This window comes from Pseudorca crassidens, chromosome 5 (genome assembly GCF_039906515.1).
Source record: "Pseudorca crassidens isolate mPseCra1 chromosome 5, mPseCra1.hap1, whole genome shotgun sequence".
Classification (NCBI taxonomy): Eukaryota; Metazoa; Chordata; class Mammalia; order Artiodactyla; family Delphinidae; genus Pseudorca; species Pseudorca crassidens.
Window position 1 is genome coordinate 13,697,095 of NC_090300.1, and position 18,319 is coordinate 13,715,413.

General features: G+C 45.2%; 1 protein-coding gene across 1 annotated transcript in view; it reads right to left on the reverse strand.

Annotated features, from left to right (window-relative positions):
* PLCL2 (phospholipase C like 2) overlaps window positions 1-18,319 on the reverse strand; it is a 192,384-nt gene that overhangs the window by 29,061 nt on the left and 145,004 nt on the right. The window lies entirely within an intron of this gene.

The following is an 18,319-nucleotide window of genomic DNA, read 5'->3' on the forward strand; positions in this document are numbered from 1 at the left end:
TACCAAGTACCTTTCTCATCTCAGACGTGGGACCAGGCATTTCTCCAGGGACCTCTGGACCCTTACAGTGGGGAATGGTGTTTAAAGACCACCATCTGGGGGCTAGGAGTGCACATTGTTACTGAGTTTCCACTGTTTTCTAGGCCTTTATATTGAACAGATCTCAGGTACATGGAGGTTTTTTTGTTTGTTTGTTTGGTTTTTTCTTTTTGCGATATGCGGGCCTCTCACTGTTGTGGCCTCTCCCGTTGCGGAGCACAGGCTCCAGACGCGCAGGCTCAGCAGCCATGGCTCACGGGCCCAGCCGCTCCGCGGCATGCGGGATCCTCCCGGACCGGGGCACGAACCCGTGTCCCCTGCATCGGCAGGCGGACTCTCAACCACTGCGCCACCAGGGAAGCCCGGAGTATTTTTTTTAAGGGAAGAATAAGATCTTACTCATACTTCTAATTCAAATTTAAGTATACAGGAATTTTACATAATTTTAAAAAATCTTATGCTTATTTCTTTTCTCTTAGGTAGACAATCTTAATTCTTAACCACACAAACATAACCAATAGTAAGACCGCTAAATACAATTTAAACTCTGCATTTTTTTTGTCCTTAGAGTATCTCATTGAGAAGGTACAGAAAAAGTATTGTGTTCTAAGGTCTGTCAGAATAATTATTTTCTTTATGTGGGTATGTCACTTAACAAAGTATAATTCCCTTCATTTGTTTCCTTTCCCCATCCCCCTCCATTGTGTATGTGTTGGGTGGGAAGTGATTTTGCTTTTTTGGATATAATTTGTTTTATGATTCCAAAGTCAAACTACATATCAGGGTGCATTCAGGTAAATCTTACTTTCTTCCTGGTCTCCTCTACTCTGACCCCTCCCTCCTCCTACGCATTTTTCTTAGTTTTATATTTATCTTTTATTGTCTTGTTTCTCCTTGAAAATCTAAGCAAATGTGTTCATATATCCACAATCCTCCCTTTCTTGCACGCATACCACGCACCCTGCTCTGTATCGTGGTTTTTCTCCTCAGGTAACTACGTAGTGGAGATCACTCCCTGCACGTGTGTCAAGCTCTTCTTCACTCTTTTTCTAACACCTACACAGGCTCCCACATTGTGTGGATGAGCCAGCATTTACTTAACCAGTCCTCACTGATGGACATTGTCTCCAATCTTTTGCTATTACAAATAATGTTGGAGCAGCTGTAATTTTTACAAGACGTTTCCGGCGTCCTTTCGTACATTTTTACTGTTCAGTTGGGCATCCCGATTTCTAACTCCCTTTCTATGCAACATCGTTTCAGAGCAGCTATTTACGTCGTGACTGACAGTAACTTTATTCCTTAGTGTCTTTAAACAGTGACGGAGAGTTGACACAAAGGATAAATACAGTAAGCTGCCGATCTACTCTTCCTTCTTCTCTATTTTTTCCCCTCCTCATAGGAACTATGGCCCTAATTCCTGTCATGCTATTAAGGCTTAAGAACCTCCCTGGTTTCAAAAAAGAACAGTAACTAGTAACATTCATTACATTGCCTAGGAAACTACTACACTGACCACTCTCCTTTAATTCAGCCTCTCTTTTGCCAACACCCCAACCTGGTCACTAAACCCCCTCCAGCGCACTGCTGTGTGGCCTGGCTCACATGGGGGGGGCTGCATCCCCCATATCTAGTTCTGACTTTCCTGGATGTACTTAGCTTAACAGATGGGAAAAATAGACAAAAAATAATAACCACGAGTAGGTGGCGATGATGTTCTAAAACCCAGGATTTCTGCTAGAGTAAAACACACACACACAACGTTTCCCTGATCAGGTCTGAGAGACTCCCTGGTGTGTGCTGTGATGACTCAGACCCGCTTCCTAGAACACGGCCAGGTGAGGCCCCGATGGTAAGACCCCGATGGGTCTTAGGTTTTAATACTTCAGCACGATCTGGATTTCAGGACCTCAATCGTTAATATTCATAATGTTTCTATTTCGGATAGTTGGGAAGCATTATGGTCTTATAAGCGTCACTGAGGCTCAGTAGATGGACGTCTAGACTGGGACACGGGAAAGAGAAGAGACACAGGAGAAGAGGTGGAGCAGTGACTCTCTGTGTAACAAGAAGGTATAGAGTTGTATGGCCTCCGAGGGGCGTGGGAAGGGACATGGTTGTGACGTTATCGTGGGACCGCACCATACAGCTGCCTGACCAGAAGCGGGCTTTTTGAGACGCTTTCTTCTTACAAATCTCAATACTGGCACAAAGATGTGACACAATAGTCCTGGCGGATTTGTCAACCACCCAGATGTACGCCTGGGAGCCTCTCACCACTGGAGGCAGTCGGCTTAACTCGCCTTGCTGACCATCTGACCACTAAGGTGATGAGACAGTGACCGGAACTGCCCCGCGGGGCTTCACTCCAACCAACAGGTAAGAACCTGCAGGTAACACAAGCACGGAACAGCCCAAGGCAGGAATGCCGAGCTCAACCAAATATCTGTCCTAGATTTTAAGAAAGCAGCTTTCAGAAAGTTCAGAAGAACACAGGGCCAGAGGCTGCCTTGAGAAGGACTGAGGACTCAGGGAAGAAACGCAGTCAAGATGATAAAAAATGATACCGATTAGGATGAAATGGAGAAACTCTTTTTTTTTTTTTTTTTGTCACACCGCGCAGCTTGCAGGATTTTAGTTCCCTGACCAGGGATGGAACCCACAACCTTGGCAGTGAAAGTGCGGAGTTCTAACCACTGGACGGCCAGGGAAGTCCCATGATGAAATGCAGAAACATTTAAGGAAACAAGTATAGCTGTCTAAAAACCTCATATTCTACATGTCTATGAAAAAGTGAGACAATTCCCCCCATCCTCCCCCTCTTAAAATATCTATAGCCCAATAGAAGTCCACAGGCAAGTGAAAAGTGTATTATTAATGAAGCTCTTTAAAAATGGGCACAAAGAGGGGCTTCCCTGGTGGTTGGGAGTCCGCCTGCCGATGCAGGGGATGCGGGTTCGTGCCCTGGTTTGGGAGGATCCCACATGCCACGGAGCGGCTGGGCCCGTGAGCCATGGCCGCTGGGCCTGCGTGTCCGGGGCCTGTGCTCTGCAACGGGAGAGGCCACAGCAGTGAGGGGCCTGCGTACCGCAAAAAAAAAAAAAAAAAAAAAGGGCACAAAAAGGTGATTAGTTGAAAAATGGTAAAGTTACGTTAAAAATATAAAACCCCACATTTAAAAAAGTGGTCAAGACCATCAGTCCCATTATCATTTATTTCATTGTCTGGTTTGCTACATAACACACCTGTTTCTTTAAAAAGATTTTCATATTATTAACTTATAGACTAATCTTTGCAAACATTCCGCCAATCCACTTATATGTAGCATATGTTGATTTTATTTTTTAAGGAAATAAAAGGATTCTCACCTTGATCTATACAGCATGATTGTACTTTTCACTGCTCCCCTGTGATATGCAAAGTCCAGGCCAAAGACATGATCAAGGGAAACAAAAGACAACTCACTGGGCACTTTACACCTACTATATAGGAAACTTGGAAAGAGGCTATAGAACTTTCCCGAGGAAATGGTAAAGAAAAACTTGAATATTGGTTTGTCTGAGCCCAGTGGCCTAAGGTTTCCCAACTACCATGCATTATTTCTAAACAAGAATCCCAGCCCTTAATATGAGCTCTTGCTTCCATCTCCTGGCTATTGTAAATAGAGCTGCAATGAACATTGGGGTCCATGACTCTTTTTGAATTAAGGTTTTCTCAGGGTATATGCCCAGTAGTGGGATTGCTGGGTCATATGGTAGTTCTATTTGTAGTTTTTTAAGGAACATCCATACTGTTCTCCATAGTGGCTGAACCAATTCACATTCCCACCAGCAGTGCAAGAGTGTTCCCTTCTCTCCACACCCTCTCCAACATTTATTGTTTCTAGATTTTTTGATGATGGCCATTCTGACCGGTGTGAGATGATATCTCATTGTAGTTTTGATTTGCATTTCTCTAATGATTAATGACGTTGAGCATTCTTTCATGTGTTTGATGAATGGATAAAGAAGATGTGGTACATATATACAATGGAATATTACTCAGCCATAAAAAGAAATGAAATTGAGTTATTCGTAGTGAGGTGGATGGACCTAGAGTCTGTTATACAGAGTGAAGTCAGTCAGAAAGAGAAAAACAAATACCGTATGCTAACACATATATATGGAATCTAAGAAAAAAAATGTCATGAAGAACCTAGGGGCAAGACGGGAATAAAGACACAGACCTACTAGAGAATGGACTTGAGGATATGGGGAGGGGGAAGGGTAAGCTGGGACAAAGTGAGAGAGAGGCATGGACATATATACACTACCAAACATAAAATAGATAGCTAGTGGGAAGCAGCCACATAGCACAGGGAGATCAGCTCGGTGCTTTGTGACCACCTAGAGGGGTGGGATAGGGAGGGTGGGAGGGAGACGCAAGAGGGAAGAGATACGGGAACATATGTATATGTATAACTGATTCACTTTGTTATAAAGCAGAAACTAACACACCATTGTAAAGCAATTATACTCCAATAAAGATGTTAAAAAAAATATATGAGCTCTTGGGATGGTTACGTGTATCCAATAATTACACTGTGAGGTAGAACACTGCAGGGGTATCAGACAGGCACTGACCCTGTTCTAAGGCAATACAAGGGGAGAGAGAATGAGATCATGCCATGGAACTGGGTCTGCCCAAATATAACAAAGAAATCTGATTATATGTCAAGATGCGAACTGCATTATTCCCTTGATATTAAATTACCAGGAAATCTATTCTAACATGTCACAGGAGGTCTTCACATCAACGGTGCATATAAAGAACCTGTCTGGGTTAGATGTTAAGTAACGTTCTCCCAATTTCCCAGATTATTTTCAGCGAAGAAACATCAGCCCAGTGAAAACATCCTTATCTTATTAAGAAACTTAGAAGCAGCATCTCTTCTCCGCCTGTAAGTCAAACCATCTGTCTGAAGAGCAGAGTTTTAAAGTAGATGGTGAAAATCAGATAACTAAAAACTTTAAGACTAAGTACCACCTTCCTTCCCCTGCCCCCCACGAAGAAGCTAAGTTGTTTTCATTTTAAAATTTCTTGTTCTTTAGTTACAGTTTGAAGATGGTGGGGTTAGGAGCCAGAGAAGAGACAGACAGACAGACATGGGCAAGACAGTCACGATTCTACTTTTTTTTTCTTTAAATGACTGGCCCAGCTCACATATACAAATACCTATTTCTAAATTATTCTATCTCAAGCAAGATTATTTTTTAATGTTTTCTAGTATCACCTTTTTTTAAAAAAGGACTCCAATATGAAACAATCGGGAATATTTACTTGAAGAGATAAACCTGAACTATTATCTCAGATTTCTTTAATATGTGGATTTTTCACAATAGTTCTCTATTTCTGTAATCAGTAGTCAATATTCATAACACTGAGATGCAAAAGGTCTCATCATTTTGGATAATGAAAGTAATTTCTGATGCTTGAAGTAATAACACTAATTGGTCAGCCAATAACATGTATTGATCAAACTCCATGTACAGGGCATTTGACCATCTGCTGTGTTGAGTCCCATTAAGGCCCATTACTTACACATGCTGAACACTGTAAAAAGCTACAGACTTCTAGAAGCATGGGGAGAAAGCCAGGGTAAGGGGACTAGTGCTTATATTATCTGCTCACTGACAACCATTTCAGAAAGAAATCTTTATAACTTTGTTCTGGAATACAATGGCTGAGTGTACAGGCCTTAGAGTAGCAAATAGGGCAACAGCATTACAACGATGTGAGAACATGTACAATTTCTGCTTTTTTTAATCGATGCCAAAATAAACTGTAGGTGCAGTAGCAAATTAGGATTTTTGTATGAGGACTCATACTATGAAAGGGAGATTCTGTAGGCATGCAAGGACTATGTATTACAAAGTGAAACTTCACAGAATAGATTACAAACAACTGGTAATGTAAAGATTAATCTTAAGAAATAAATAACCAATCAGAAAAGCTGAAATTTCAGAAAACTTGAGGACAACCATTCTGCGTTTTCTCCTTAGTGAGTAGAGAGAAGATGAGAATAAACACCTCCTCTGAGAGAGCTGACTGCCCTTGTCCCTATTATAAAATTGTAAACAGTTATGTTGAAAATTTACATAACAAGGAAGAAAGGGAGCTCTTATCATTTCCTGCCCGAGTGTGCTCAGTGGAGTGACAAGAATGCTGAACTCTGATTAAAGAAAGGTGATCTGGGGGTGCCTGTTCCCCACAGACGGGGCCCAGGAGCAGCCAGCACGGCTCAGCCGCGGCCTCGGGGTGCAGGCTGGGCCTCAGGACGCCTGCACCTCCTATTAATTTGCTCAGGAATAAGACCTGGTCGCTCGTGGTGACGGACCTCTGGGCAGCTTTGGGAGGCTAGTTCTGCTTCCCGCCTTCTTACTAACTACACTATCGATTCCACAGACAGGCAAGCATCCCTTTGTACTTACACAAAGTAACTATCTGATTTTTGGCATGTCCCTTGCTTACCAGTTTCCAATGTGTCTTTTGCCTGCCTCTCTACGTTGCTGATACTTTAGGGTGACAGGCCCTGCACTTTGGGACGGGGACCATCCGTCTACACAGGTGCAGTGCCTAGAAGCCGCCCTCACAGGCAGGCTTGTAATAATGCTGTTAAGTGGAGCCTTTACAGTTCTTAAAAGGATAAGAAGATGCAGGAAAACCACCCAAACCAGCCCCTCCTGAGCTGGTAAAAGGGCGGACACTGCAGTTGTCAGACCACGTCGGTAAGTGAGGCAAGAGATACCAGCTAATTCTGGCCAAAGAAATTAACATCTTCGTTAAGTTTTAGAACACTTCACTTGAAAACCAATACTAACTAGGTCAACAGTCTTTTGAAAAACATGACGTGATACAATTTCACGGTGCTACATCATTTAACAGTCAAAATATATGGTGTGGGGCTTCCCTGGTGGCGCAGTGGTTGAGAGTCCGCCTGCCGATGCAGGGGACACGGGTTCGTGCCCCGGTCCGGGAGGATCCCACATGCCGCAGAGCGGCTGGGCCCGTGAGCCATGGCCGCTGAGCCTGCGCGTCCGGAGCCTGTGCTCCACAACGGGAGAGGCCACAACAGTGAGAGGCCCACGTACCGCAAAAAAAAAAATAAAAAAATAAAAAAATAAAATATATATATATATGGTGTGTTCAAAAGCATGAAAGTTTGAAGGCTGTGGGCATATTACACAAATTCAATGACATGCTTGGAAACATGAACTAAAACTTGGGGGAAAAGTCTAGAAAGCAGCAAATATCTCAAGCACAGCCGTGGCTGGGCCTGCTGGGTCTGCTCTTCTGTCAAGCGGATTGTCTTTGCGCCTTGGCTGCTCTGTGCCAAAGACCCTACAATTAGGTTCCTCCGACTCCGTGACCCCAAGTTTGTGTTTCTAGAAAAGAGCTGTGGGTTATTTTTCTTCTGGAATGTTAACCAGAAGAATGTATACCATTTTCTTCTGCAATGCTCAAATTCCTTTCTGGTAGTGAACTTGAGAACCAGGGAAATAAACAGTAGGTCATCAAACAGCAGAGGAAGGACAAATGGAAAGGCCATAGTCAGTGATTCCTGCGAGAGTGTAGTTCATTCTGCTCTAAAGGGAACAGAGGCACAGGCCACACAAACAAAACACAAGGCCAGGCCCTGGGCCCACGGTGGACCTTTCCACTTATAGCCACAGGGTTAAATTTTAAAAATTGGTATGGCCACACAAAAGTATATTATTTGATTTTTATGTAAAGAACAATGTTTTAGAAATTTATTGCTTCTTTCCATGTCATCTCTCAAAAATTTAAACAGCTCAGATTTTTTATAGAGGGAGGTGCTTGTTTCACATAATTTTCCAATTATTGTTTCAAAACACTGTAACTTAAGTATTTTAAAGGTTTGTTTTTGAGGGGCTTAAAGCTTAATGACAAAAGATGGAATGTAGTGCTGACAGATTATCATGTTTTAAAAAAAATTAATAAAGAAGTGTAAAGATGATACGTAATTACATTAGCTAAGAACATTAGTGCAACTGCATATAATGGAATGTAGTAAAGAGAAATTTCCAGTCCTATAAAGTTTCCCGCCTTCCATCACAGATAAACCTAGATGAAAACCAAACAGCCATAAAAATAAAATAAAAATTTTAAAATACATGATACGTACAATACTAAGATATGAAGAAGAGGCTTTGCCTTGAAGGGAAGGGGGGCTCAGTCAGAAACATGGCAGCATTTCCTCTTTGATGGAAACAAACGGCATTTATTCATGCCAAACATGAAGCAGGTGACCTTTCAAACATTCTAGATGGGATTTTCTATACCAATCTAAATGATTCGAATCGAAAATGTACCATGTAGCACACGGCTCAAAATTTTCAGAAGCAAGTATAATTTTAAAAAATACGCCATAAGAGACATATTGATCTTAAATTTATATACCTAAAGATTACTTTTTCAACTGCAAATTTACTTAGCTATCCTAAAAAACGCTTTTATCACAAACATACCCAGTGCAAAAATATTTCTATGTGTGTTGAAAATAGAAACCAAAATCATAGGGTAGAATATTTCAAATGGTGACAAAAGAAATATATATTTATAATTTTAATTTATTTCAGATTTCCCAAGTTAGGTACAGTGAGCTATTTCCTGAAAGATGGAATTCCATATAACACAAGTCAACCTGGGATCTCACTCAAGAGGTCAATTTGTCAAGTTTTACAAGTACCTCAAAATAATATGGTCTCATGTCCCAACATCAAAGTCCCTTGAGAACAAAATATGGATCATTTTTTCCAACGAACGTATATATAGAACGTGTTAAAATATACAGGCTTTGTAAACTATACGCTCTGCCCCCCAAACCCTAGGGGTCTGAAGTTCGGGTGTGCCTCCAGCACGTGGGCGCTGACGCCATAATCTCCATGGAGACGCAGAAATGCCTCATGACGTTTCATATAGTTCCAGTCGGTAGTCTCTCTCTCCAGGCCTTCTTCCCAAACAATCTTGGCATTAGCAAAAGCCGAATTATTTTCAGATGGATTTTGAGCTGTTTAATCCCATTCCATTTATCTATCTGAGGTGCAATAGATAAACCAGATCTCTTAAATATACCCTTAAAACCCAGAAGGATGCCACGCCCACAGCATTATGCTTCGTGAATGGACTGCGCGAGGGGGGCGTGCCTTCCTCCGCCAGCGCTCCACCTGGGGAATCCGGGTGAGACGGAGGGGCATCGCTCGCGTCCTCTGTGGAATCCAGTGACCATGCCACCCTTCTAAACACGGGCCACGGGACTCACCTGGGCTGGGATCAGACGAGGAACAAACAGCAGACCCTCCTCACTCCACTGTGTTGAGAAACAAAACGGCCTCTTCACCCCAATTATACTTAAAGATGAGCTTTTCACACGGAGGACACGTTTGTCTGGATGGCCCTCGGAAGTCAGTCCTTTCCCCTCTACCAGGTGGGCACGATCACCCAAACACACGAGGCCCTCGGGACGCAACCCTGTCCACCTCTCCCTTTCTTTTTACGCCTCTTATTTTAATTTTTGAACAGATAATATAGTCGCATGGCTCAACATTGAAAAAGTATAGACTGGTATACGGAGAACGACCTTTACCTCCCCATCACCCAGCCTCCTTGGCCCCTCCCACTGGGCAACCGCGGTTACCCCCTCCCTGAGAGAGCGGTGCCCTCAGCATCTCTCAAGGCTCTAGCCTCCTGCCTCACCTTTTAAAACACATGAGCAGGGACTTCCCTGGTGGCACAGAGGTTAAGAATCTGCCTGCCAAGGAAGGGGATATGGGTTCGAGCCCTGGTCCGGGAAGATCCCACATGCTGCGGAGCAACTAAGCCCGTGCGCCACAACTACTGAGCCTGCGCTCTAGAGCCCACGCTCTGCAATAAGAGAAGCCACTGCAATGAGAAGCCCGTGCACCGCAACGAGGAGTAGCCCCAGCTCGCTGCAACTAGAGAAAGCCAGCACATAGCAACAAAGACCCAACACAGCCGAAGATAAATAATAAATTAATTAAAAAAAAACACATGAGCAAATAGCACACACTGTTTGCCTTGCCTTTTTAAACTATGTATACACACACACACACACACACACACATACATATGTTGTTTTATCTTTGTGTATATAAGATCTTCCTTATATAGGTATATATATGTAGTCTGTGTGTCTGTGCAGGTGAATATATACACATACATATTTCTTTATTCTTTTTGAAGGGGTAGCATAATGTCCCATCATATGGATCTATCATAACATATTTGACAAGGACCCTCCTATTAAACACTTAGATGTAACATCTAGGCTGTTCTCAGTGTTATAAAGAAAACTCTATACACATGTAATTCCCCAAATATGTGATCAAATCTTTAGAATAAACTCTAAAAAAAAAAGGAATTACTGGTTCAAAGTGTACATGATTCGTAATTCCAAAATTTACTGCCATGTGGCCTTCCCTAGGTGTGGACCCAATTTATACCCCCTAACACATAATGTGACAGTTCCCAGTTTCCCCTATAAGCCCACCCATCAGTCATGATCTGTGTGTGACGGAACTCTGGGGTCTTTGATATGAACGTTTGGATCTGATGCGTGAAAAGTGGCATCTCCTTGAAACACCTCATTCTCCAGGAGATCACAGCAACCTCCTCCTACCCGTCTGGCTGCACCCTAACCTCTGGGGTCACTCTCCTGTGTCTCCCCAATGTCCAAACGGTGAAAGCCCAGGGCTCCGTCTTCTCTATTCATTGTCACTGCTTAGAAGAGCTCGGTCTCCAAGCTTGAAAGACCTCTTTCGTGCCCATGGCTTCCAAATTCATTGCCTCCAGTCTGGACCTCTCTCTGAACTTTAGACTTGGAAGTCAACCAGGCAGACCAAACTTAACACATCTACATCCAAACCTCTGATTTTCCGTCTCAAACCCTCTCCCCACAGTCCTCTCCATCTTGGTAAAGAGAACCCAACCAAGAATCCTGCAGTCCTGCCTTCTTTCCTCCTGCCCCACGTCCAATCCGTGAATAAATCCTGATAGCCGTCACCACCGCCCAGATCCCCCCAGATCAAGCCGTTCAGTGGCCTGGATGGTTGCAAAAGCCTCCTGGGTGGTCCTCCAGCACCTGCTTTCGTCCCCACCCCTTACCCCCTGCTTATCGGATGCAGCCACTCTTCTGCTCAGACCCTCAGGAAGAGCTTCCATCTCTCTGAGAGGAGAGCTGGCGTCCTCGCAACAGCCTGGCCCGTTGTCACCTGGCTCCTGCCCTCCCGGCCCCTTGCCCCCAACACTGTAGCCAGGTGGCCCGTCTTCCTGAAATAATCTCCTTCCAGATATCTGATAAGCTTGCTCTCTGCCTCCAATCATGCCTGCATAGACGTCACCGGTTCCCTGAGGTCCTGGCTAAGCACTTTATTGAAAAGAGCCACTGCCCACCCCTGCCCCCGCCCTGTCCCCCTCTCTGCCTCACTAATTCCAAAAAACTCACCACTGTCGGACACAGTGAGTGTTGTATTTACTTGCTTTTTTATTTTCTGTCTCCCATGACTCGACTTCAGCTTTGAGAAGGCCAGAGTTTAGACTCTGCATTCATAACTGTCCCTCTACCTGTAGCAGGTTTGCATCGTTTATGGGTGAGTCTGGACATCCTTTCATTTTAGAGTCTTTTGAATTTCCCTTGTTGTGAACTGTGTTCATATTCTTTGCAAAGAATACAAACATGAGGGTTGTTGGCCTTTTTCAGACTGATTTTAGGAGCTCCTTGTGTTATTAGGGATATCAGCCTTTCCTAATAAGTATTGCTAACATTTTTTTCTTAGTTTCTCATTGTTGTTGCAGCTTTGCTTCTGATCCTTTTTGGCACACAGAATTCTTTGCACGCAGTCTAATCCATCAGAGGGCTCTGTGTGTGTGTGTGTGTGTGTGTGTGTGTGTGTGTGTGTGTGTGTGTGTGTGTTTGAATGTTTTGCTGCAGCTTCTGGGTCTGTGCTATCTCCCGTCTGTGCCGCGGCCACTGCTGGCCTGCGCCTGGCTGTCCCTGCGGGGGCTCCTCTCCCACCTGGAATTCCCGCCCCACCAGCCTTGCTCCCAAACCACTTTCCTGACTCAACTGAAGCTCCAAAACTCTGGTTCCGTGCTGACCCGATGGGTCAGTCACGGGCTGTGCTGCCCTCTCACCAGAGGACCAAGTCCCCTGTGCAGTGAGGATTCCGCTTGCGCCTCTCCTGCGCTCGGCCTGGAGCCCTGGGGTGGGGAAGTGAGGTCCCCAGCCTCCCTCAGACTGAGAGTAGGACCCTGATAAACGTCTGTGAAGAAACAAATGGACGAATAGCCGTAGCATTCCACGTTCAATTCAATTCCACCAGTATTTACTGAGTGCCAGCTTTGGCAAGGCGCTGCTCTTGGCGTCGGTGGGAGACGATATGAATTACAAAGCTCCCTGCTCTCAGGGAGTTTACATTCTAGTTGGAAGGAGACACACAATAACCCAGGGACGTAAGCAAATGATACTGTGGTTGGAAGGTAATGACTGCTATAGGAAAAAAAAAAAAAAAAGTAGAGCAGGGCAGGAGCTCAGATGTGCCGGCTTGTTTTTAAGGTTTGAAGTTGAAGTAAAACATTCAGGTCTGAATTATTAATACAAACTCGTAATCATATCCTGGGATTGCCTAGATATCCTCCCAACCCTTTCTTCGTTAAAGAACTCATCCATAGCACAGGGAACTCTACTCAATGTTCTGTGGTGACCTAAACGGGAAGGAAATCCAAAAAAAGAGGGGATGTATGTATACGTATAGCTGCTTCACTTTGCTGCACAGCAGAAAGTAATACAACATCGTAAAGCAACTATACTCCAATAAAAATCAATTAAAAAAAAAAAACCAAGAACTCACCCATTCAAATAACTCCTCCGTTTGGATGATACTAATTCTATCTGTAGACGCCACTCCACCCCAAGTTTTACTGCAGTTGCTTCAACGATGTGCTAGCTATTTCCATTTGACCCTCTGCTATGGTCTGTTTTGTGTCCCCCTGCCCGACCCCAATCTATATGTTGCAACCCTCATTCCCAAAGGGATGGTGTTAGGAGGTGCGGCCTTTGGGAGGTGCTTGGGTCAGGAGTATGGAGCCCTCATGAACGGGATTAGTGCTCTTTTAAAGCTCTACCCCTTCCACCATGTGAGGACCCTGCAAGGAAGTACCAGCCCCGAACCAGGAAACGGGCCCTCACCTCGCGATCCTGGACGCGCCAGCCTCCCGAGCTGTGAGAGCTAAGTCTCTGTAGTTTTAAGCCCTCTGGTCTGTGACACTTTGTTATAGCAGCCCGACTGGACCAGGACAGCCACCCTACATGATCCCAGGCCCAGCACGCCTGAACCAGACCTTCACAATCACCTCCCCTCTACCCCAGTAGCTCAGGCCCCCACATTCCAGTGCTGTGTGGAGTATTGGAACACGGAGGGCACAGGAGAGAGATGGGTCAGTCAGTGAGTCCCCAGGCCTGTCCCAAACTATTTCATGACCCCACGGCCTACGGCAGATTCCAGAAGTGTTCAAGACGTTGGCAGACAGAGCTTGAAAGAAGGGCTTTACAACCAGATACATTTGGTTTGGGAAATGCTGAGTTGAACTAGGGAACATGTAGCATGCTGATGTGTCCTAAGAATCTCCAAAGGGGAATACGTTGTGTTATGAAGATTTGGTGATGAAACCCTTTGCCCCAGGAGCATATGACTAGCGTTCCTCCAATCAGGCTTTGGGCAATGTTGGCCTTAGAAGTCAACGCCAAACACTTTATCCTTGAATTAAAAGGCTCCCGCCATAGAACCCAACCTCTACTTCCAACCCTAATTTCTGCTGCTTCCCAAAGCAAACATTTCCCTTCGGACAGGACAACATACGTCATGGGCATGGAAAGCACATCTGGATGACGAAGCCTCTCCCCTCTGGCCCACCAGAAAAGCCCCGTCCCTCCGCTCTCCTCACACGGACCGTACATGCCTCTCTCAAGCCCCTAGTCCAAGCCCTACCCCCTCCCTGTCAACAAAACCCCTGGCCTGCTCCCTCTCTCAGATTCCACTTATACCCGTTGCCTCATCTACTGGCTTGGTTGTGTTTTATAACTTTAAATGGTAGCAGAGACCGTGCATTAGTTTTTGCACCTCTAATAAATACTTAGTACAGCACTAAACACATTCCACAGATGCGCGACTGCATTTTTCCTTTACTGTGTTAACACGCGTAATGACATGTTTTTGACAAGGCACTGACCTATAATGAAAGAATACAGGTTAATTAAAATTGTTTCAAATTCCTTATTCTTAGAAGATTTACCGCTAAATATTGTTAAAACATTCTTAGAATGCATTTGTTCACTTTACCCACTACAGTCCCTTATTTATATTATATTATATCTCATGTATCATATCATGTCATATGATTTGTAGACCACAGAATTTGAAAGACAGAAAAAGCCTTAGAGACCATCTAGGCTATTTACTTCATTTTAAATCCAAGAATACCTAATCAGATGTGTGTGTGTGTGTGTGTGTGTGTGTGTGTGTGTGTGTGTGTGTTTGTATGTGTATAAAACCTTCTGGTATTTGAGAAAGATGATTTAATTTACTGTGGACTTTACTTGACTTGTGGTTTTTCTCAAATTTAATGAACAAGTATAATGGAATAATAACAAAAATGATTTTTATGGGAGTGCCAGAGTTGAAGGAAGCCTGACCCCTCCCCAGAAGATAATCTGCTGAGCTGCTGAGAGTTGCCATTTATTTATTTATTTGTTTGTTTGTTTGTTTATTTTTGGCTGCATTGGGTCTTCATTGCTGTGAACGGGCTTTCTCTAGTTGCGGCAAGCAGGGGCTACTCTTCATTGCAGTGCATGGGCTTCTCATCGCAGTGGCTTCTCTTGCTGCAGAGCACGGGCTCTAGGCACACGGGCTGCAGTAGTTGTGGCATGTGGGCTCAAGAGTTGTGGCTCACGGGCTCTAGAGTACAGGCTCAGTAGTTGTGGCGCACGGGCTTAGTTGCTCCACGGCATGTGGGATCTTCCCGGACCAGGGCTTGAACCTGTGTCCCCTGCTTTGGCAGGCCGACTCCCAACCACTGTGCCACCAGGAAGCCTGCGAGTTGCCATTAAGATGAAAAGTGATGCGTTCAGAGACTCTGGGTTTACAGGGAAGGAGGAGGCAGAGGAAGAAGTGACAAGAAAGCACAGCTTTGGGATCTGCGCACAGGACAGATATCCAGGGAGGTCACACATCTGCCCATCTGCCTCCCCTTCACTCCTGGCACTGGGAAATGTCACCAGTGAAAGCCGTGCTGGGAAGAAGGAATCGCTCTCATCAATCCGGCAGGCAGGCACGGAGCAGTCACCCTTTGCAGGGCGGGCAGGGGTGGGGAGAGGCTCAGAGGTGAGCATGAACCCAGGAGGGACTTCTCTGCTCCATCCTCTAAAGAGAGCTTCTCGTTCAAATGCAAATTCCTGGGCCCCAACCTCCAGGATTCAATACTGGGGAGCGAAGCAAAGAAACTGCACTTTACACAAGTGTCCCTAGGAGACTCTGACCACACTTGTAGGAAATCCTGCTGCGATGACAGCTATGTGGTCGTCTGAAGGCAGGATGGGGTAATGGGCACCTGAGACGGTGGGGTGCGGTGAGACAGCTGGTTCCTACAGACTGCCTGCTTGTTTAGCCTTCCTGCCTGAGTTGGCCTAGTTGTCACTTTTGTGATCATCCCTCTACCCTCCCTTACCATCAGCAAAGGTTCCTTTTGAGGGAATTAAGAAGGATGGGGCGGGGGGCAGGCTGGCCCACCGACAATGACCTTGCTACTTCCTGGCTTCTGTGGCTTCACTGTTAGTTAATTAAAGTGCCCGGGAGAGCACCTGGTGATTCTTAGAAGAGGAAAGAGGCCGAGGGTCCCAAAGGAGTTAAGGGTTCACGTGTCTCACCTTCAGAGAGGTCACTCTTCACCTTCAAAGTGAGGCATTGACTCTCCCCCTTGAAACACACGCTGACAGGCTGCATGCAACTCATGCACCCGTGCCATCGCATGGGATGACTTATTTGATCTTCTCTTTTTAGGTGACTGTGATCAGGCCATTCCAAAATTGCTGCTTAGGCAACTGATCTGAGGTCACTGTATTCTCGAACCCGTGGGGCTATCGGGGACGCATACAACTCACTGTCACTTAGAAGGAGGAAAATGAGCCAGAGAGAAGTCGAGTGACTAACGTAATACCACACAGCAAGACATGGTACAGGGGGCCCAGGAGCCTGTGCTGGATCCCTAGGGAAGAACCTCTTACTTCTGTAAATTGGGGCTGAGAAACAGCCTGACATAAGCGAAGACAAAAGTTATAGGCTCCCAGGCTTCCTTTTGCAAACATTGTTAACGGAACACTGTGAAGTGTTTTTCAGAATGACTCGTACAGATGATTTTACGTTTGCTGTGTTGAGCCAGACAATGATGTGAGCAAAGCAATTGACGGATGGTGACAGGTTACTTATCCGGAAACCTTCCCTGCTAAGAACACACTGCAATCCCAGGAGTTTGCAAAACAACAGAGGCCACTGAGCAATGCCATGTAGGTCTGCCTGGCATCCTGCTTGTTCTCCTCACACGGACGCGTCAGGCTCTCTCTGCTTTGAGGTAAGATAAATCTATCAAGCTTGGTCCCAGGGGAAAGGCCGGCAGACCAGAAGCAGCAAATCAGAAAGAGAACAAAAGAGTCATGTACAAACAGGCGGTGGGAAATGCAGCACGAACTGTAGGAGAAGTAGGGAGTGAAAGCCGAAGGAGAGGAGATGGAACTAAACTATGACTCCTGGGATGGGATCTGAACAGGAAGCCCCAGTGCACAGCGTAAGGGCCCTGAAAACTTAAGGCTCCTGGGGGCATCGCTGCATTAACCACGGCAAATAACCACCCTGGGTCATCGCAAGTTCAAATTACTTTTGGCAGCCCAATTTAAGAAAGCAGAGATGTGTAGCATCCATTACAGAAAAATTTCCAGTAAGCAGATTAAAATGAAGGGCAATTAAAGCTTTTGTTATTTCGAAAGCTGCCTTCCATCCCACTTTACTCAGTAATGATGCACCCCTGCCACGCATGGGAGCCCCTCAGAGCTTTCAGAATAGAAGCTTCTACTTCTACTTGGAAAGAGCAGGGACCCGACTCTCCTGCCAGAAGAGGAGCCAGGCTCTCGCCCACTGGGTGCAGACACCACCTCTGCACCTGGGCTGCCCAGAAAGCCAGGATGGCAGGGGTCCTGGGCGGCAAGCACCTGCCTCACCCACCTGGCCCCAAGCCTGGTGGGCGTGGCCACGCCTCCTCCAGGACCACGCAGGTCAAGGATTCCTGTCGCAGCTTCCACCGCTCCATCCCTTCCTTCCTCTTTCTTAAACTTAGTAAATTAAATTAAGTTTAAATTTAGCAGTGATTTAATGTTTGGCAGAAGGATGCATACACCTAGTTTAAAGATAAAGAGTTGTCACCAATCCCCCCTCTCCAGAAGCAGTTAACATTCAACCCCTTTAGCTGAGTTTGTTTCATTTTTGAGTATCTATGCCCCTATTGCTAAGTAACAGGCATATACTGTTTAGATTTTCTTCCCCAAGCATTACTTGTTAAACTGCCCAGATGAAGGATGAGAATTTGGCTATTTTCAAGCTCCCCACCGTCAGGACTCTCGGCCGTCTGGGACCTAGCTGCTCCTGAATCCAGCTTTCGGACAGCTCTCCCCTTTTATTCCCACCTCTACCTCGACCCCCAGCGGCATCTGCTGCCACCGGGTCCCAGCCTGCTGGGGTCTCCACGAAGTCAGACTGTGCCCCCATTCCCACCCGCTTCAGGCTCAGCTTTCTTGAGTCAGCTAAGTCGACTTTCCTTTTCCTGTTTCCAAAATTTTGCTGCTCCCATTTTCTTTGTCCTTGTAAGTTTTTTATTAAAAAAAAAAACAACCCTACTGTCATTTTAATGAGGCTCAGAAAGGAGTGGACATTAAATGCATGTTAATGCACCATCTTGGACAGGAAGTACGCTACTGGCAGGAAATAAGTCATTGATTTCTTTTTTTCTTCCCAGAGAACAAATGCTTTTCCATTTAAATTCACCTGATGAAAACATCCAATGCACCGAAGCAAAGCAGTCTGGACTACCTCCTAGATCATCTTCCTATTCTTTACGGAACAGATCGATTCAGTGACTAACTAAAATTCAAACACAGGCT